This window comes from Oncorhynchus masou, chromosome 28 (genome assembly GCF_036934945.1).
Source record: "Oncorhynchus masou masou isolate Uvic2021 chromosome 28, UVic_Omas_1.1, whole genome shotgun sequence".
NCBI lineage: Eukaryota > Metazoa > Chordata > Actinopteri > Salmoniformes > Salmonidae > Oncorhynchus > Oncorhynchus masou.
Window position 1 is genome coordinate 26625438 of NC_088239.1, and position 22446 is coordinate 26647883.

The 22446-nt window shown below is 39.9% G+C and overlaps 1 pseudogene; it reads right to left on the reverse strand.

Moving 5' to 3' along the window:
• LOC135517437 (anion exchange protein 2-like) overlaps window positions 1–22446 on the reverse strand; it is a 94055-nt pseudogene that overhangs the window by 35281 nt on the left and 36328 nt on the right.

Consider the following 22446-nt stretch of genomic DNA (forward strand, 5'->3'; position numbering starts at 1 on the left):
CGTTATTGAGGGGTAGACCAGCAATGCTAAAGCTTTCTTTCCCACACTGATTAAGTGATAGTGGAGTGGAGCTAGTCCTAGTGCGAGTCGGATGTCATCCGGACATGCACCCGCCTCTGTGGAAGATCTTTGTCCGTGCAGCCCAAGAACTATCAATTAACTTCATTCTTTATAAAAAAATAAAAATAAAGCGCCTTTGATATTCTTCATGTAATAAAAAGCGCTATATAAATACATTATTATTAATGTGATATCCCTTGCATGATGATAGCCAGTGACATCGGATACTGTCATACTGTGACTTAGCGAGGAGGAAGGGGGTTGGGGTGCAGGGACTCTTAATTCTAATCCCTTTACGAAGGACAAACAAAAGAGGCTGGCGATTTGTCATGCCAGACGCCTTCCTCTAAAGTTATTCTCTAATGGGGTCACTTCTAGGGGAGGTGTTACTCACAACATGCTGATTGTATAAATCCTCTCACACCACAGCTGTGTCCCAAACAGCACCATATTCCCTGCACAGTAGCGCACTACATAGAGAATAAGGTTCCATTAAGGACGCATGCCTTGCCACTTCTAGCTGTCCAACACTATTCACACATGGCTCTGGCAGCCATTAGCTAGGAGTTTTACAAGACACTGACTGACCACATTCCCCTGCAGAGATATCTAGCGTGCTCCATCTGTTGACAGTCGAGGGGTAACCATCAGCAAATCACTGGTTAAGACAACATATGAGAAGAAATGTTGTCCTCCATTCACATACTCACGCAAACAGTCAATGGGCTGTTGACAAAATAACAAGATCGTCGCAGGCGCCTTTGGAATTGGACAGTGCAACAAATCTTTATTATTATTAGGTGTTGTCGCAACAAATCTTTGCAAAGTTCAAGTTTCACTTGTTGCACACATTACAACAAAATGTTGTCAGGGGAAAAAAGGACAAATTAATTCAGTTTCGAACCCCATTGTGTTCACTAGCCACTTTAAACAATGCTACCTTATATAATGTTACTTACCCTACATTATTCATCTCATATGCATACGTATATACTGTACTCTATATCATCGACTGCATCCTTATGGAATACATGTATCACTAGCCACTTTAACTATGCCACTTTGTTTACATACTCATCTCATATGTATATACTGTACTCGATACCATCTACTGTATCTTGCCTATGCTGCTCTGTACCATCACTCATTCATATATCCTTATGTACATATTCTTTAGCCCCTTACACTGTGTATAAGACAGTAGTTTAGGAATTGTTAGTTAGATTACTTGTTGGTTATTACTGCATTGTCGGAACTAGAAGCACAAGCATTTCGCTACACTCGCATTAATTTGATTTGATTTTTACTACAAGTCAGGTGTAGACCTATCTACTATATTTTTTGTTTAACCTTTAAAACCAATATAGTGCACGTGGTATGTAGACATAGAACAGGAAAAGTCTCATGTCCACACACATGGAGGCGCTTCTAAAGGAAATCAATGCCCATGTGACTCTTTATTTTGCGGTATGTTACCCTGTGTTCAAACTCATAACTTACCTTTGCTGCTGTGTAAAGAAACTCCATCAAAGTCCAATCTTGTTTCTCACGCGGCATAATCTCTAGTGACCGTATTTTTTGCTTGATAAGTAAAAATAACTACCGCACACAGTAATCACATTTTCAACCTCTGTCTACGGTATCTTTTGGTTGCTTCCAGTCACATGACAAAAGGGCAGTATCTAGCGGCAGGAAGAGGACATCAACCCCAGTTTCACAACGTTGACCGACCCTTCCAAAATCCAAATAGGATTATCTAAACTATCCTTAAACACACACACACACACACACACTCTCTCTTCCCTCTTGCATACAAGCATGTACACTCATCGTTTGAACGGTGAATTATTAACTCAGATGAGCAAGGAAGCAAGGAAAATTCCGAATGACAGCTTCACCTCCAGTCATATAGCAAACCGACATGTCTTTTGTCAATTTAACTATCAGCTTCGTGCAGATGTACAAGAAAGAAAACATCTGCAGCCATGAAGTTGTAAACACATCAATTGGATAGCAGCTTAGGTATGTATTGACAACCATCTGAATTCTCTGTAAGCGATTATAAAGACGCTTCATGGCTGCCAGCCTTGTAACGGAGTTATATTGAACTGATTGAACTGACTAATGGGCTGAATCTGATTACCAGCAGACTCTATTCAAATCACAGCCCTCAAAGCCGTCCATCAACAAGCCATCTGTCCTTGGACAGGAAAAGGTTTAGAGAGCCCAGATTTACCAAGGTTAAATAAGGTCGGTGTAATGTCACAAAACAGCAGACTTGTCACACTAACCAGACATACGGTAGATAAATCTGTAGGCCATAATTAGCCATTGCCGCCACTGGGATACCCGTCCATATCACAGAGCACATACAACTTACTATATGTTCATGTTTTGCATTGTACCTCTGCAACTCAGACATGTGTAGCAGGGACATTACAATTCAACTACAGAACTACCGCCACATTATAACACAGGAAGGTATTCAGGACATGAGCGTCCTTTCACTCTTAGTTGTTTATGTCTTGGAGAGTCCACCTACTAAGAGGCAGTAGGCCAGTCCTGGGGGGGTTGTCTAGTGCCACAGCCACATGATTGTGTAACATGGGATAGGAGGCAGCTGACTGAAAAAAAAATTGCATAGCTCAGGGAAAGCAGGCATTTCCTGAAGTGGTGGAGCAGTGAGTGACATTCTAGTATCTACCGCTCTTGCACTGTGTGTGGTGGTGCATGTGTTTGAGTCTACTGTATGTGTGCATGCATGCATGCTTAAGAGGGTCGTGGGAGAATGTTTGTGTGGGTCACAAATGGATGCTCGGCCATAAACAATGTTCATTTCATTTTTGTTTGTTGTGTAAAGGTTAAAGATCTGCTATAAACTCTGTATCCAATCTCAATTAATCATTTGAAGAAACCATAAAGAGGACGTGTATTTATTCCTCATTGATTGCCCAGAAAACATTTTCTTTCTTTGAATGACCCTCACGGCCTCTCTCAACACTACCCAAAGCAACTTACTCATCTTCTTTAGATTGTTATTTTGAGAGGACCCCACGGAGCTGGAATTTAGTTTTAACCATTGACCTTGACCAGCTGGCCTCTGCTCTGAGCCTAAACCACAGAGATGCTTTAACACCGAGCTTCTAAAAGTACTGATGCCAATATGTTAAGTTGGAGTGCCCATTCTGCCTCACATTACAAACCGGGCACTGGAAAGGCCTGGAAATACAACAAGATATTTTGGTCCTAGTACAGCGTCATTTCTAAATAGACGCTGGCTTAAGAAAAGTGGAAGGAAATTGCTTGGCTTGGTGTAACCTTTGTCATACTTGATTCCCCAAGCCAATCTCCACCCCATAAGGTCGTATAAGGGCAGCAGGCACTTCTCAAGTGGGGCCCAAGGGAAATGGTTTGAAAAACATTTCATGTTTCAATTCAGAAGTCAGAACTAGTAAAAATATCCCTAAACCTGCCTGGAGTCAGGGGATTTAATCCCAGTGAGGGCATGGGTTTGTATATACACTGCTCTGAGAGGAACGGCACAAACCAAAAAACACACTCCCATTCCAAAACACAGTGAACTGGAGAGGCTGACGAAGCAGAACTCTAGCATAGAGAGAATGTGTCACGTGTACAAAGAAACAAGGACGTTTGGCAATCAGAGATCAGATGAATGCCTTTCTCGCAGAGGACCACTGCAGTTTTATGAGAATATTCAATTAGCATAAACGAACACAATATATATAGTCAGGAGCAATAATATATCAATGTACAGTACCATTCAAAAGTTAGGACACACTCATTCAAGAGTTTCTTTATTTTAACTATTTTCTACATTGCAGAAAAATAGTGAACACATCAAAATGATGATATAATACATATGGAATCATGTAGGAACCAAAAAAAAGTGTTAGACAAATGCCAAGATTGTGCAAAGCTGTCATCAAGGCAAAGGGTGGCTACTTTGAAGAATCTCAATTTTTGATTTGATTAACCCTTTTTATGGTTACTCATTATTCCATATGTGTTATTTCAGTGTCTTCACTATTATTCTACAATGTAGAAAATAGTATAAATAAAGAAAAACCCTTGAATGAGTAGGAGTGTCCAAACTTTTGACTGGTACTGTATGTTGACACGCAATTTCTTACTGATGTCAATGACTGTCAAATCACAGGTCTCTTTGATGTCTGTGTTTGTTTGCATTGTGTGGAAAATGTTTGTTAGGATGACCTGACTTACTGAACTTGTATCACAGTGTGAATGAATGGACTTACAATGTGGATAACTGATGCCAAGGCGTCTGTGACATTGCTGGGTTCATTGGGGTCGCTCATGGCTCCTCTCCGCTGTGGAATGGGTGCTGGTGCTGTGGCTGTCTGGATAGCTAACAGGTTTAGGGAACGGTGTGGCTTCAGCCCTTCTCTTTCTCACTCGGACTCAGATAACTTTTGGGCAGCATAACCTGGGAAAGACAGAAAGATGTAAGTGCATCTTAAAACAAACCTTTAAATATATTTATATGTTTTTGTAACGAACTATTTAGCAGACGCTGTTATCCAGAGCGACTTGGGTTAGTGCCTTCATCTGAAGATAGCTGGGTGAGACAACCACATATCAGTCATAGTAAGTACATTTTTCCTCAATAAAGATGCTGTCAGCAAAGTCAGTGCTAAACTCAATGAGTCATCTTGTTTTTACACAGCACAATAAAACTACTCTCACAAAACACAAATGTCATGACAGCTTCCTTGTTTGGTTAGGAAGATGATAATTAATCTTTGATTCCTGCCTAAAGGCTGAGGTTGTCAGCACAAGCTCAGACTTAGACACAGGGCCCCTAACCATGATTAGTCACGTGTCTTGTTACTGTGTCCCTGTCGGGGAGGACTCCAGTCCTACTGTAATTCCTCACCACCCCCAAGGTCATTACAACCACTGTCTGATAAGGGCCAGATAAGGGCTTGCTACTGTTGAGAAGAGGCTGTGATAAGTGATGGTGCGTGACTGGGGTCACGCGCCCTACCCCTGCAGGACCCATACCTGCAGGTCAGGAGCCTTTGGGTACAGTAGAGACAGACAGGAAGCAAGGACAGACAGGGCTGGTGGTGGTGCAGCACCAAGAGGTGTAACATCAAAGTCTGGTATGATCATTGTACTGCATAATATGCATTTCTGAAGAGTTTTTGTACCCATTTCAAGTTAACTGGCAGCCAACATTAAACTAACTGATTGTGAGGAATCAGATGCTGGTGCATGCTATATAACCTACTCTGAATAATGTTTCCTAATGTATTCCTGTCGAAGAGAACATCAACAGAAAGCTTTACCCTTTTCAATCCCTTTGATATTCCAGGTGGTCAATGGTTTCAGCTTACAGAGAGCTTGGCGTGAGTCAAACATTGGCTCTGTGTGTCTCTGTTGAAGGAGATGCGCCGTTTCAATCAGACAGCTATAGCAGAGGACATCTGTACGACCCAAATGGAACTCTATTTTGTTTATAGCGCACTACTTTTGACTAAGACCTATAGAGCTCTGGTCAAAAGTAGTGCACTGCAACAGGGTGGCTGTTCACGTTGGGCCATTCTAGACTCACTGTTAGAAACACTGTCTGTTCTGTCAAAGGCAGCCTAGTTTTCCTGGCAATCACTATCAAAGTGCTTCACTGAAGCCAGGGCATAATCATATCAATGACCTTGTTTGCAAGAAAAGGTCCTTAAGAGGTTGCCTGGCTCATAACTTAGTACAGTCAACTATATAGAGATTAGGCCATGACGCGTGCTGTTGTTTGGAGGTTGTGGGCTGGAGAGAGAACGCTTTGTTCAAAAATGTTAATTCTCCCAATCATAAGTGGAGTTCAAGAGGGACAAGGAAAGGGAGTGACATTAGGGGCCGTATGCATCAAGGGTCTCAGTGTAGGACAGCTGACTTAGGATCAGTTTTGCCATTGATAACACAATAAATAGATTGCATGAACAGGGGGGACCGGTCTAATCTTAGATCAACACTACTCCAAGACGTTTGATACATAAAAGGCACAGGAAAATGACTAATTCCATGTACCAGAGATCTTAAATGATCAACAAGTCAATTGCATTGAGACAAGATATCTCAATGACACACCGCACAGTTGTAATTAGGAGACATGAGAAAATTGACTGTGTCAAACTGCACAATAAGAACCAAAAACTGTTTTGATGCGCTTAAAATAGGACTTTCTCAGTAAAACTAGACCCCTGCTGACTAAGGAAAGGGGAGTGATCAACAGTGGGATAAAGTTAGAATTACAGTACATTGGGTTCCTAACCACACAACCATGGGAAACGGCTTATGCACCCCAGGGCAAGACTGTAATAACATCCATTATGATAACAATATGAAGTAATAATACAAATAATACAAAGCCCCTCCAAAAAATGAAATTACAGCAATCACAATGAAAGGAAATCAATGCAGAGCCAAATTGCCCAGTGGATTTATCCAGCAATGTCATAACTTTTTCAGGGATCTGATATTTTCAGCCTGCAATCAATCAGCCTTCCAGACTTTTGAATATGGGACATTTTTCATCCTAAGATTGAAAGGAGATGACTGTGGACTTACAGAAAAAGGAGGACTGAGCCCGACTCCATTCTCATCCACGGGGCTGTAGTGGAACAGGTTGAGTGAGAGTTTCAAGTTCCTTGGTGTCCACGTCACCAACAAACGAACATGGTCCAAGCACACCAAGAAAACCTGTTCCCCCTCGGGAGACTGAAATGATTTGGCATGGGTCCTCAAAAGGTGAGTCCTCAAAAGGTTCTACAGCTGCACCCTGCATCCTGACTGGTTGCGTCACTGCCTAGTATGGTGACTGCTTGGCCTCCGACAGCAAGAACCTACAGAGGGTAGTGCGTACTGCCTAATACTTCACTGGGGCCAACCTTCCTGTCATCCAGGACCTCTATACCAGGCAGTGTCAGAGGAAGGCCCTAAAATGGTCAAAGACTCTAGCTACCCTAGTCATAGCAGTCTCTCTGCTACCGCACGGCAAATGGCTACCCAGACTATTTGCATTGCCCCCTCTATCTTTTATACCACTGCTACTCTCTGTTATCATCTATGCATAGTCACTTTAATAAATCTACCTACATGTACGCATTACCTCAATTAACCAGTGCCCCCGCACATTGACTCTGTACCGGTACCCCCTGTATATGTCCTCGCTTTTGTTATTTTACTGCTGCTTTTTAATTTGTTACTTTTATTTCTTATTATGTATTAACTGCATTGTTGGTTTTAAGGGCTTGTAAGTAAACATTTCACTGTGAAACTGCTACTGCATTAACATAACCTGAAGAAATACAGTGCCTTGCGAAAGTATTCGGCCCCCTTGAACTTTGCGACCTTTTGCCACATTTCAGGCTTCAAACATAAAGATATAAAACTGTATTTTTTTGTGAAGAATCAACAACAAGTGGGACACAATCATGAAGTGGAACGACATTTATTGGATATTTCAAACTTTTTAATTTTGCACGCCCAATTTTTCAGTTTTTGATTTGTTAAAAAAGTTTGAAATATCCAATAAATGTCGTTCCACTTCATGATTGTGTCCCACTTGTTGTTGATTCTTCACAAAAAAATACAGTTTTATATCTTTATGTTTGAAGCCTGAAATGTGGCAAAAGGTCGCAAAGTTCAAGGGGGCCAAATACTTTTGCAAGGCACTGTAGGTTAAAGTGATAGTGCAAGATTCTGGCAACTATGGATAGACATTTTATGTTCCTGCGTTCCAGTATGAAGGTAGAGGTAGTTTTGTGAGCCAATCAGCATGGGAAATTAACAACAGTCAAATGCTGGTAGATTTAGGCAGGCTTGTAGACATAGGCGGGTGGTCACACAGAGCATTTGGGAGCCGTTTTTATTTTTTATCCAAAGCCCACATGTATTTAAAAAAAAAAGTAATTTAAAAAAACATACATATGAGTGTGTGTGTCATCTCGGAGAATTTCAACACTACAGTGGTGAAAGCGAGGTGGGGTACAGCATATGTTCAATATCTGGTTCAAACAATAGAGAAAGATGGAGGCCTTGCCTGCTTGAAAATGTATAGAACACATTAATAGGTTGTTTTAACTTTACAAAACATGTACATGTGTTTTAAAGAAATGTGTCTGATAACATTTGCGCATTAAATTCGCCACCCTGGAGCCAATGCTAAGTCGCATAAACGCAATGACTGGAAGTCTACCGGAACAGCTAGCATGCTTGCTTGCACTATCACTAGTCTATGATATGGCAATACAGGTGGATGAGGAGACCCTTTACATGAGCAAGTATTTCCTGCTTGAGGTTTGGTCATCTAGCCCTGTGGCCTCCTTTGCAGCCTTCTGCACTATTTCCCTTGCAGAGTGGAAGAGTACTGGCAAATAAAGCTATGTAAAGTCTTCCATTTCTCTAATCTATGTTTAGTCAAGTCACCGGAGTTTCCACAATTCTGATGTCACCTTAAGTCACCTGGTACACAAACCTTATGGTGACATAACTAACTCCTCATCAATGTCTGAGATTGAGATTCCATTCTAATGCTATCACAAGACGTCTACCTGCTTTCACAAAGCAAAATATGGATCAGTGCTGTAAAATTACAAAAAAATTATTCAAATAGTAAAATATTGATTTCTAATACTCTTATCAAATCAAGTTAGTTACCTGGGTAGTTTGAATCTGACAGGAGACTTGAAGGTATTTACAACTTTATGACACCAGTGGCAGAGTTCCATGAAACAACTTAATTGCTTACTTCCATTAAGCAGTAGCAGGGCTCTACGCTAACTTTTTTTAAATAAAAAGCACGTGTGCGCCTAAATTGAAGGCTCACACAAAGAAATTTAGGAGCAATGAAACATATTTGAGGTAATAAAGCAAGAATCCTTCATTTTTCTAGGCGCACTGGTGCTCGCAAATATTTAGGCGCATATGCAATTAAAATGGTCGCACTTTAGAGCCCTGAGTAGGCCTATTTGCTTCCCAACTTCCCACTCATACCAGTAAACTTCCAATGTCTCAGATATGGGAATCAAATAGCACCTGTGCCGTGTCCACTTAAATTGATAAAACAATAAGGACCTGCTCTGAAAACAGTCTGAATTAGAGTCAAATAACGCCCCCCTAGGGAAAGCTCATCACTTTATAAATAACTGGAGTTAAAACCCATACATTTCGATTTGCATTTTGCCTCCTAGGCCTGTATGACTTGCACAGCATGACAGCTCTGTGAGATTATAAAAAACTTGGGTCACGCAATATGCAGTAAGCTATAGGCTAAGAGTACACTTAAAGCAAAGCCTAGCAGCTGATCAGTTTAGAGTAGGTATTGTAATAGTATTGATATCTGCAAATGATTTAATATAACATGTAAATTGAGTCTACACAGTCAGTACCACTCAAGCTTATAAGAAGCTGTTGTAGGCTCAATCGACATGACAAGCCAATAACTCTTGGAAGCCTCAATTCAAGTGGTAGTAAAAACATGTTGTGTTGCAGTTGGACAGTTTTAAGCCTTTAAATTGTGTGGCATAAAAGTATAGACCACAGATTACATACAGGCATACTTCTATCGAAAAGGCATAATTTCAGGAAAAGCAGTTCAATAAGAAATATAACTACCAATGAAAATGCCATTCCACAAATAGACACTCAATTATAATGTGGAAACCTCATCGTGGACACAACGTATACTTAAGATGATTTAAGATTTTACTTAGTCTATGCTTAGGCTATATTAGTGTATGCGACTCCTGTTTTAGGGACAGGGTTTATCTTTCTTGAAAACAACTTGTTTTTAGATGTGGTTTTGCAGGGTTAGCATAGAATATGTAGGCTATAGGCTACATTACATCAGCATAGTGATAGCACTTCTGCTCAAGTGTGAGGTGTCCCTTAGATAAATCTTTAAGGCCAGCACCAACCTAACTCAAAATACACGGTGTTCATCTATGAATCCTCAATGCCTAACTCACAGAATTGAGTTCATCAACTCCAATTTCTAATGATTGGGAGGCTCCAAGACACAGGAGAATGTGGACGAGAGGTCGACCAATTAAGATTTTAACGCCGATACCAATATCAATTATTGGAGGACCAAAAATGCTGATACCGATTAATCGGACGATATAGATATATCTATCACAACAATACTGAATGAACAATGAACACTTACTCTAACTTAAATAACATCTATTTAGTCTCAAATAAATTTGGTTACATAATCCAAAAACAGTGTTTGAGAATAAAGTAAAAGTGAAATATGTGCCATGTAAAAAAAGCTAAAGTTTAAGTTCCTTGCTCAGAACATGAGAAAGCTGGGGGTTCAATATTCCCAGTTAAGAAGTTTTAGGTTGTAGTTATTATAGGAATTATGACGTGTCGACCACCTTTCATATACCTTTGACTATTGGATGTTCTTTAGTATTGCCAGCCTAATCTCGGAAGTTGATAGTCTTGAAGTCAAACAGTGCTGTGCTTCAAGCATTGATAAGAGCTGCTGACAAACGCAGCAAAGTGCTGCTTGAATGAATGCTTACGAGCCTGCTACTGCCTACCACTGCTCAGTCAGACTGCTCTGCCAAATAATAGACTTAATTATAATAAACACAGAAATACGAGCCTTTGGTCATTAATATGGTAAAATCCGGAAACTATATTTCTAAAACAAAACGTTTATTCTTTCAGTGAAATACAAAACCATTCTGTATTTTATAGAACGGGTGGCAACCCTAAGTCTAAATATTGCTGTTACATTGCACAACCTTCAATGTTGTCATAATTATGTAAAATTCTGGCAAATTAATTAGTCACAATTCGCAACGAGCCAGGCGGCCCAAACTGTTGCATGTACCCCAACTCTGCTTGCACTAAACGCAAGAGAAATTTCCCGAGTTAATATTGCCTGCTAACATTCATTTTTTGAAACTAAATATGCAGGTTTAAAAATATATACTTCTGTGTATTGATTTTAAGAAAGGCATTCATATTTATGGTTAGGCACATTTGTGCAAAGATTGTGTTAAATCATCACCTGTTTGGCGAAGTTGAAGTAGGGTGTGATTCGATGATAAATTAACAGGCACCGCATTGATTATATGCAATGCAGGATAAGCTAGTTAACCTAGTAATATCATCAACCATGTGTAGTTAACTAATGATGTCGAAGACTGATTGTTTTTTTATAAAGACAAGTTTAATGCTAGCTAACAACTTACCTTGGCTCCTTGCAGCCACAAGGTAATTTTGACGCTGCACTCGCGTAACATGTGGTCAAGCCTGCCACGCAGTTTCCTCATGGATAACATTGTAATCGGTGTCCAAAAAGGCCGATTACCGAGTGTTATGAAAACTTGAAATCGGCCATGCTAATTAATCGGTCGACGTCTAATGTGGACAACTCCAAACAAATGTCATGTTCCCTCAGATATTCCCCAGTGGTGTAGACTATTCCTATTAGTCACCATAATCAACACTGAACAACTTATATACACAAGAGGAACCTTATCAAATACACTGAAGCAGGGCTGTCCATACTCATTTTGCCTGTCAGGCAGTGGTGTAGTGGAGCGTATAAGCCGCATACCTACTTTTTTGTTGTTGTTGTAGGCATATACCATATCAATTAATAAGGCTGATGGAAAAGATACAAATGTTAGCTTAAAATGCTGATAACCTATTACTTCTTCACATTTTAAGAGCAGAAACGCAATTTGCAGAAAGACACCATTCTAAAATGCACACCACCGCACATGCGAGCGGTTTCATGGACAGAGATGGAAATATCCTTTAGTAATTTTGAAATAGGGGAAATCTAAAGATGCAACAACTATCATAGGTTGGTAATATGATTAGGATAATGCATTTGAATGCTAGACTATGAAAAAATGTTGATTTGAAAACCAACAGAACAGGAGAGCGCATATGAGGAAGTCTTTACAAAATAATTGCCTCCACGTTTCTATGGTGGGATTTTGACTATAGGCTACTTTGAAGCAAGGTAAGACATGCCTCATAATATGAAGTAAAACGTCCAAGTCTCAAACAATTAAGGAACAGGAAAAATATAGCAATGCTAATGATAGGCCTAAGTGTCTTCTGGTAGATTTTAGGTTTTCCCAAAAACCTTCTCAATTAAATGTTAACTAGCTACAATGTAGCCTATGCCTACCTGGCAGAATTATATGATTATTTGCACCAAAACAGTGGCCATTTGTTTTGCAAACTCCATCTCATGTGCGCTACAGAAACACAGCAAGCCAAACAACAGTGCTGCACAGTTGCATTAAAGGGTAACTACACAGAACAAAATAAAATCAACATTTCTAGATTTTTCCCACACCTCAAAAGTGGTCACCTGAAGTGGTTTAAGCATTGTTGTAGTCTTAAAACGTCACACTTTAAAAAAAAATAATAGAATAACAACAAAATGTGACTTTGAGAGCCAAAAAAGCTGAAACCTGGAGTGAGTGTCATCGGAGACCAAAATGTCTGCAGGTCCACTCGGGGAAACTTTACTCTCAATTCATTGAATTACTTATCAGACTAGAGCACAACGCAACTCTAAACGAATTAACCTTGCTGTACGGTATTAAACTGAAGTCACAAAAACTCACATTGAATGAAGCAGACAAAAACCAAATTACCCAAATCAAAGTAAATGGTTAAAAGTAACATGAAAACAGCCAAACAGGACAGGTTGGGTATCAACACCTCCAAAGCAAATGTAGCCTCATTTATCTGTTTTAATAGTGGGACTACTATTACCCTACTTGCACAGTACAGTTTGGGTTCGGCTAGACTGTGAAAGACCAATATGGGATTCATCATTTTAGGTAATTCAGAGTGCATCTTACTGTTTTTCATAGCATCTTTCACACAGAGCTCCTGTCCTGGACTTTGATGCTACCTGACAGTCTAGCGAAGAGATTGTATTGTAAGTCCATCATAATTTAAAAAAAGGTTTTAATCAAACCACCTGTCGGTTGCATTGAATCAGCTCGCAGGCAGGATCTGGCCCGCGGGCCTTACGTTTGACACCCCTGCACTAAAAGGTAGACAGACTACAGAAGAAAAACCTAAAATGTAGCCTAGGTACCAACTGTCTACACTTACTGACCATGAATGAACTAGACAGGGGAGAGTTTTCAGAAAGTGAAAAGAAATGCCCAATCCTCCATGTGAGCAAACAAAGAACTCTCGAGGGAAGCAAATGCATTTATCATGAACTCAAAATGCCATTTAGCAAACCATGTGTGTTGCTGAAAACAAGTTCATAAAGAGTCTATTTTGAGCTTTATACGACTGTGGCGAAGTGTTTGTTGGAGCCACTTAACTAGAAGAGCACAAACAGTGCGGACAGGAATATGATAGGAAATTAGGATAATTTTTCTGGAGAGACCTAAACCTCTGCAGGTCCACAAGGGGAAACTTTACTCTCAATTCATTGAATTACTTAGAGCACAACGCAACTCTAACCAAATTAACCTTGCTGTACGGTATTAAACTGAAATCACAAAAACTCACATTGAATGAAGCAGACAAAATCCAATTAGAAGAAAATGGTTAAAAGTAACATGAAAACAGCCAAACTGGACAGGTATCAAAACTTCCAACAAGTCACCACCGAGACAACTTCAAAAACCTTATACTGTACCTTTGTGTGCATCCTGCAGGGGAGCCTGACATTGTAGTGCAAAGCTGAACGCCGCTCTAAGGGGAGACCAGGAACCGGACAAAGTGAAGGAAAGAAAAAGAAAAGCGTGAGACAAAAAGAAAGACAGAAAGCAAGCTGCAATTAGAGAGGCTTTTTGTGTGGCTTTACTGGCCGTGGTGGGCTCCTAGCCTAGTTTATTGTTCACCCAGATGCTCCCTCTCACACTAACAGTCACAGACTGATAAATGCAGCCTTCCTCAACAGGATTATGTTTCCTCCTGCAGCCCGCTGACAAGTAGCCATGTGACTGGAGTCAGTGACGATTTGTCCGAAGCCTCTGAGTCAGAGGCTTCGGACAAGCACACAGACACTTTTTTTTAGATGCAATTTAACAGGCCGATAGCTTATGAACTGAACACAAAACACAATCAACTACTGTATAAAAACATTATACCTCTATCTGGAATTTCAAAAAATAAAACAGATAAACACACTTATTTACTTGTAATAGAACAAGGCCAAAGTGATGGAGTCGTGTAGCTAATCTTGTGTGATGAAAACCGTCACCTCTAGCGTCAAAGTAGCAACACAGCCATAATGTGTGGTGATAACTATCCCACCAGAATAATACAAGATAATGTGACCCTGAATTAGGAAATACCTCAGCCTTACAAGATATCATTTTTATGACCTCATCATCAATAGATTAATGCAGGGAAGCAGTCCACCAATCTTCAGATGTCTGGCTCCAACTATATTGACACAGGCAAAACCTGGGACAATAATGCTTGATTATAGTGTGCCACAATGGGCAAGCAGTGTAGTAAATGCTGTAGACATTGACAATACAACATGAAAGAGAGCTTGACAAAATCTGGTTGCCATGACATACAATCAACTGGACATTGAGCTGAATAGCAATTCTGTGCTGAACAATGACAAACGGTGGCGTAGGGCAGGGCCGTATATCATATTTCATAAAACGGGTTGTTTGGATCCTTGATGCTGATTGGTTGATATGCAGGAGTTGGGGGACAATAACTCTCGCAAAATAACATGGTGTTAATGTCAATTCCACTGTCCCCGCAGCCCAGGCAGGAAATTCATAAACGTCTACATATTATTTGGTTTGCAACAGTCGGATGTTGTATAAACCTATCTGTCAGATTCTAAGACCTGTGCAACAATCTCTCCTGTACCATGTTCATTCCTAGCTAGCCCACGAATGAACATGAAACTAATAATTCACCAAGGAAACCGTAAACACTCAGAATTCCAGTGCTGGAGTGCCATTTTAGCTGGCAACGATGTGAGTGGGACATCCCATTCTCCACCTAAGAGGCAAGCACCAGCCCTTGGCTTCAGCTTGTCAAATGATAATTCCATTATTGCTTAATTACTACATAGGCCAACCGGTATTTATCCACACATTGGTGTGGATTTTTTTGTACCCTCTGACAGTATTTTATACGTTGTATTTGTTACAAACCTCTTGAAACTCCCCATCCCGGATCCGGGATCGTGAATAAAGCCTCAGGCTCATTAGCATAACGCAACGTTAACGATTTCTGAAAATCGAAAATAAAATGAAAATAATGCACCTACTCTCAAGCTTAGCCTTTTCTTAACACCACTGTCATCTCAGATTTTCAAAATATGCTTTTGAACCATAGCAATTCACTAATTTGTGTAAGAGTATGCTAAGCTAGCTTAGCATTTTGAGTAGCATTTAGCACGCAACATTTTCACAAAAACCAGATAACCAAATAAATAAAATCCTTTACCTTTGAAAACATCCGAAGCTCTTCAATGAGGAGACTCTCAGTTACATAGCAAATGTCCAGCTTTTCCTGAAAGCATCTTTGTGTAGGAGAAATCGCTCCGTTTTGTACATCACATTTGGCTACCGAAACGAACCGAAAATTCAGTCACCAACCACGTCAAACTTTCTCCGAATTAACTCCATAATATCGACCGAAACATGGCAAACGTTGTTTGGAATCAATCCTCAAGGTGTTTTTTCACATATCTCTTCATTGATATATCGTTCGTGGAAGCATGCTTTCTTCTCTGAATTCCATGGAAAAATACTTGCAGCTGAGTTTTGCGCACCAATTTCGGCGCAGGACACCGGGTAAATGTGGTCTCTTATGGTCAATCTTCCAATGATATGCCTACAAATACGTCACAATGCTGCAGACACCTTGGGGAAACGACAGACTCATTCCTCTCGCATTCACAGCCATATAAGGAGACAATGGAAAACGGAGCCTCAAATCCTGCTCATTTCCTGGATGCCGTCTCATCTTGGTTTTGCCTGTAGCTCACGTTCTAGGGCACGCACAGAGAATATCTTTGCAGTTCTGGACACGTCAGAGTGTTTTCTTTCCAAAGCTACCAATTATATGCATAGTCGAGCATCTTTTTGTGACAAAATATTGCGCTTAAAACGGGCACGTCTTTTTATCCAAAAATGATATAGCGCCCCTAGAGTTTCAAGAGGATAAATAATTCAGTAAATTATATACAATCATTTGTTTTTAAAATCACCAGCAAGAAACTGCTAACAGCTGAGCTAGGTAACTTGCAAGCAAAACAAGTCTACAACTTTGGGAGTAGAGACCCCAAAAATCGTCGGGCTGCTGTCTAGTGGCAAAAGTACAAAAAAAATTGTTTACAAAAAAAATGAAATACTAAAAGGCAAAAGAAACTTGACAGTGTGTAAATTATAAATTAGAACAAGAAAGTGATGACATTTCTGGAAGTGAATGCTTGAATTGAACAAATAGCCCAACTACACCTGGAAACCATTGGTCGAGTACCAGCATGAGGCTACAAAATAATATTTTGATGCAATGTTCTACAAATAAGACTACTTTACTGTCAGTTGTGTCCTCCTATTATTTTTGGTTGAAGTTCGGTTGAACAGTATAAAGCAATCAGAATTGAGAAAGCCCACAAAAACCAATTAGAAATAATTTGCTGCCATCCTAGGTTCATGCACTAACCATAAAGCATATTTAGAATTATTATTATTATTATTATTATTATTATTATTATTCAGAAACATCAAATACTGTCAGAAATTAGAAATATATTATATTTTCAGATATAAACTAGTAATTTAATAGGATATGTCATAAACCCTCAAAGTTCCAGAATGGTCTAAAAATGGCAGCCACAGTGGTCAGGGAAAAATCCAAACAAGATTAATTGGAAGTAATGGTAGTAGAAGCATCGGTGATGCATTTCCTGCTTTTAAGAGTCTAGCTACAGTTTCAGATATTATATGTTCCCAATTTTGTTCGAAAGTTGTTTTCATTGCAAGTTAAAGCTTACTGTTCGCTAGGTAGCTGATGTTAGATGGCTGGCTCGCTAGTTAGCATTACATTTATGATCTGTGTGTAGTGATGTTCTCAGAAAGCCATTTCACATTGCTAGTTATAGCCTAATGTTAGCTAGCTAACTAACATTGAACCTATTTGGTTAGCTAGCTAAAGTTATGACAAATCGGTTTGTATTGCTGGTACTCTATGGATTGGGATTATGGGTCATTGTTGAGCTAGCTAGATGTCTGAACAAAATACCAAGTTAACCTTTTGGAACTCTAGGGGCGCAATTTCATTTTTGGATGAAAAACGTTCCCGTTTTAAACAAGATATTTTGTCACAAAAAGATGCTCGACTATGCATATAATTGCTACTGTTCGAAAGAAAACACTCTGACGTGTCCAGAAATACAAATATCTTCTCTGTGCGTGCCCTTTAACGTGAGCTTCAGGCAAAACCAAGATGAGATGGCATCCAGGAAATGACAAGGATTTTTGAGGCTCTGTTTGTCATGATCTCCTTATATGGCTGTGAACGCAAGAGGAATGAGTCTGCCCTTTCTGTCGTTTCCCCAAGGTGTCTGCAGCATTGTGACGTATTTGTAGGCAGATCATTGGAAGATTGACCATAAGAGACCACATTTACCATGTGTCCGCCCGGTGTCCTGCGCCGAAATTGGTGCGCAAAAGTCACCTGCCAGTATTTTTCCAAACAATACAGAGAGTAAAGCAAGCTTCCACGAACTGCATGTCAATGAAGAGATATGTGAAAAAACACCTTGAGGACTGATTCCAAACAACGTTTGCCATGTTTCGGTCGATATTATGTAGTTAATCCAGAAAAGGTTTTACGTTGTAGGTGACTGCATTTTCGGTTCGTTTCAGTAGCCAGGCGCAATGTAGAAAACGGAACGATTTCTCCTACACACAGACGCTTTCAGGAAACACTGCGCATTTGGTGTGTAACTGAGAGTCTCCTCATTGAAAACATCAGAAGCTCTTCAAAGGTAAATGATTTTATTTATTTGGTTATCTGGTTTTTGTGAAAATGTTGCGTGCTACATGTTATTCAAAATGCATTGCTAGCTTTGCATACTCTTACACAAATTAGTCAATTTCTATGGTTCAAAAGCATATTTTGAAAATCTGAGATGACAGTGTTGTTAAGAAAAGGCTAAGCTTGAGAGCAGATGCATTATTTTCATTTTATTTGCGATTTTCAGAAATCGTTAACGTTACATCATGCTAATGAGCTTCAGGCTATAACTGTATACAGGGTTTTTTCATAGCCAAACGTGAACAAAACGGAGCGATTTGTCCTACACAAATAATATTTTTTTGAAAAACTGCACATTTGCTATGTAACTGAGAGTCTCCTCATTGAAAACATCCGAAGCTCTTCAAAGTTAATGATTTTATTTATTTGGTTATCTGGCTTTTGTGAAAATGTTGCGTGCTACATGCTACACAAAATGCTATGCTAGCTTTGCATACTCTTACACAAATTAGTAAATTTCTATGGTTCAAAAGCATATTTTGAAAATCTGAGATGACAGTGTTGTTAAGAAAAGGCTAAGCTTGAGAGCAAACGCATTATTTTAATTTTATTTGCGATTTTCAGAAATCGTTACCGTTGCGTTATGCTAATGAGCCTGAGGCTTTAGTCACGATCCCGGATCCGGGATGGGGAGTTTCAAGAGGTTAAAGCTTCCTGTTAGCTAGCTAGCTGACATTAGATGGCTGGCTCGCTAGCTAACATTACATGTATTATCTGTGTAGTAACGTTCTCAGAATGACATTTGCATTGCTAGGTATAGCCTAATGTTACCTAGCTAACTAACATTGATCCTATTTGGGTAACTTTTGCTAGCTATGACAATCGGTTTGTATTGCTGGTACTATATGGATTAGGATTATGGTTAATTATTTAGCTAGCATGTCTAAACAAAAGACAAGACTTCGCAAGATGATTACATAACCCATAAAGTTAGCCATAATCACCGTCAGACACACCTGGCTATCTATGTATAATAATGCCAAAATACTTGTATCTGGAATATGTCTTTGAGCATCAGTAGCACACACCTGACTCTCCTCCACCAGTCAAACAAGGAGAATGGTCTAATGCCTCACATCAAAAAGAGAGCTAACCCAAGCAAGCACAGCTTACACCTGAAGCATGAGAACTTAAAGTGAGTTGTGAAGTTCAACAACTACGCAGAGGATAATGCAATAGTATTACCAGGACGCCACCCAGGACACAAACACTTGGTGGAAAGCTGCTGCCATCCCATGTGACAAAATCAGCGTTGTGGCGTCTCTACAAGGAATCGATATATGTAAAGCATAAACAACGTGTTTTGATCATTTAATTTACCTCCAACATGACTGGCACAACTTTTACTGAGCTCACTTTTTTTTCCTGTTTTCCAGCCTCGATGCTCTGGAGCCTGGTGTTGTTGCCGCCAAGGAGCGTTCGGACTCAGTCGGGACCAGGTTTCAGCTGCTGAGACATCCTTCCTCCCATAGATGGTCTGCCTGCACCACCTGGACACAGCTAGACAAACTTATCTTTTTGAGAAGATCGGGGAGCTTTGTGACGAAGAGGCTATGGACATCATATGCCCTGCACCAAAATCAAGGGCGGGACTCTCCTTTTCATCCTGCTGCTCAGCCACTTTACTCTTGATTGTATGCATACAACTACCTCATCTATTATCAATATCGTTATTGTACATAATGTATATCATTTTATTGATATTGACACTGATATTGCTACTGTGCAAGTAACCGTTTGGCTTGGCTGTACCGTTTACAGCTTCTGTAGAGATCCATACACTTAGAAAATAATTTTAAATACTAGATATCGGGACACTTTGTTCACCTGGAATTTTTCCTTAAATTGTAGGCTACTACTTGTACGACTTTTAGTCTTAATCTTTACCACAGTTCTCACTGTTTAGTACGTGACCTCACATGTGAATCCTTAAAGAGATGGGTGGGGCTGGCTTAAGAGGGTGTGGACAACGGTGAATGGGTGTAGACAAAGGAGAGCTCGCCAGTAGATACCAAAACATTCAAAGGACAGCTTGTCAACTTTCAAAGCAGAATTACTTTCCCATTGTTCCTCAAAATGCTTTTATCCATAGTAAAAAACACAAATTTCAAATTTTGCTACCTAAGACCGAATCAAGGTGGTTGGTCAAATTTCTTTCAGGGTTTGTACTAACAGTGGTAAGTCAAATTCAAGGACTTCAGTACTTTTTCAAGCACATATTTATTTTCAAGGACCATCAATTTGTAATAGTTCAGATTAAGTGTTTCTAGTCCCCACCATATATCGTCACAACCTCATGAGGGGAAAAACAAACTAGTTATTCATCACTATCTTACAAGTTCTACTCAATAATATATGTTTCACTACATACATGGAGTGGTAAGTCAGTACTGATGATGTTGACTGATTTCCTTATATGTACTGTAATTCAGTACATTTTTTAAAATTGTAACATTTATATTTGTTCAGTGTACATGATAATAATATTAAAATGAAATTTAAAATGTCTTTATATTTCACAAAATTTTAGGTCCCACAGGCTGTCCCAACACAAAAGGACCCACTATGTTTAGAACCCACTGTACTATTAACCGCTCTCCCTGCTTGGTTTAATTCTCTCTCTCTCTCTCTCTCGGTGCATCTCCTTTGCCTCGTTCATTGCACCCTGACTCACCACTGTGTCACTACTTACTGTAAAAATAAAATAAAGTTTGTTATGAGAACTTATAGTAGCCCATATTTTGATTACAGCTAGCTTAATTTCAGTCAACTGCTCCTGCTGAGGTCAGGCTCTGTTCAACATTAGCTTCCAACTTCATCCTTCTAGCCAACTAGTTATAGCTAGCTACCTGGCTAACAGCCAGAGCACTTGAGCTACCTAGACATCTGACTGAAATATCAGCGACTATTTACCAGTTGTACATTCATTTTTTGAGTGGCAGTTCTTTTCCCCCTGTTTGGGGAATGTCTGCTGACACAGCAGGAGTCAAGGGATGCTAAAAAAAAAAATCCCACTGTCAGCAGTGTCTCCCACTTGCCAGTGTAGGTCTGGGCTGATGGAGTTAATTTCAACTCTCAGCCTGCCGTGGGTGGAGTCTCGTTGGACAGAGTGGTGAATGAATGCACTGCAAACGAGGGAGCAGGTAAACATAATGAGCATACATGAATAGTTCATTATTCCACTCGTTCGCAGAGGTATGTGCGATTAGAACTCAGATCAAGAAGCCTTCTGACTGTTGAACAACGCTGGGAATGCAATAAGTGTGTAAACGATATTAAACAAAAAAAAGAGAGTAAACCATTTCACAAATAAAAAGATGAGTAGGCATATACCCTGGATGGGTCTGGCAAAACCATTCATAAACGTAAATATCCTGCCAAGCAAAAAGGAATCTGTATTTGCCCGGCATTTTAGCTATCGATGTGACGTTTGGTGGCGCCTAATCAGACAGTGCTGTACCTGCTTGGCAGAGTCGCAGTGTGGTTGGACTGAGCGAGCTTGCCAAGCAACCAGCGTGCAAAACACATGAGGAAATAAAACTCAGTCTGCCAGGAAATGAATTCACAAGACCAATAAATGTTTCTAATATTCTTCATATTAACATATTTGATCATTGTCTGTTGTCCTCTCATTTTAATTCAAGTACCAACTTCAGAAAATGTCAGATTCAAGTATTCCAGTACTTGAATTTCAGAGTGCCAAATGCAAGTACTTTAAGCACGTCATGCAAACCATGTTCTTTGTATATATCCATTATAATGATCCTGATAAATTAATTTGCTTTGATGAGAGCTGACAGTCAAGTCACGTTCATTTGCACGGCGGTGATCGCAACAACTGCAACAAGTTGCACAGGTCGGATAGGCACACAGCGAGGTTTATATTAACCCCCGCTGAACCAAACACTAGCATAGTGCAGGGTTTTTTCTGGATCAAACATAGGGCTTAGGTGGTGGTTGTGGCGGGGGCATGGATAATGATGGTTGGCTGACCTAAAAATGTAGCCATTTTAAAGCTAATTTCCTGCAATTCTTCACATTTTGCCATGAGGCTGAGAGAACAATTTGCAGTTTTATAGAAACTGTACTGCAATTCTTCACATTCGGTCATGGCTTATGCTATCTGAGTGACTCAAACATTAAAAAAAAATCAAATGAGAACAATACTCGAATAGTCCCCGCGATATGCAACTGTCAGGGAAGTCAGGAACCAATACACGCAGTCAGTCAGGAAAGCTAAGGCCAGCTTCTTCAGGCAGAAATTTGCATCCTGTAGCTCCAACTCCAAAAAGTTCTGGGACACTGAAGTCCATGGAG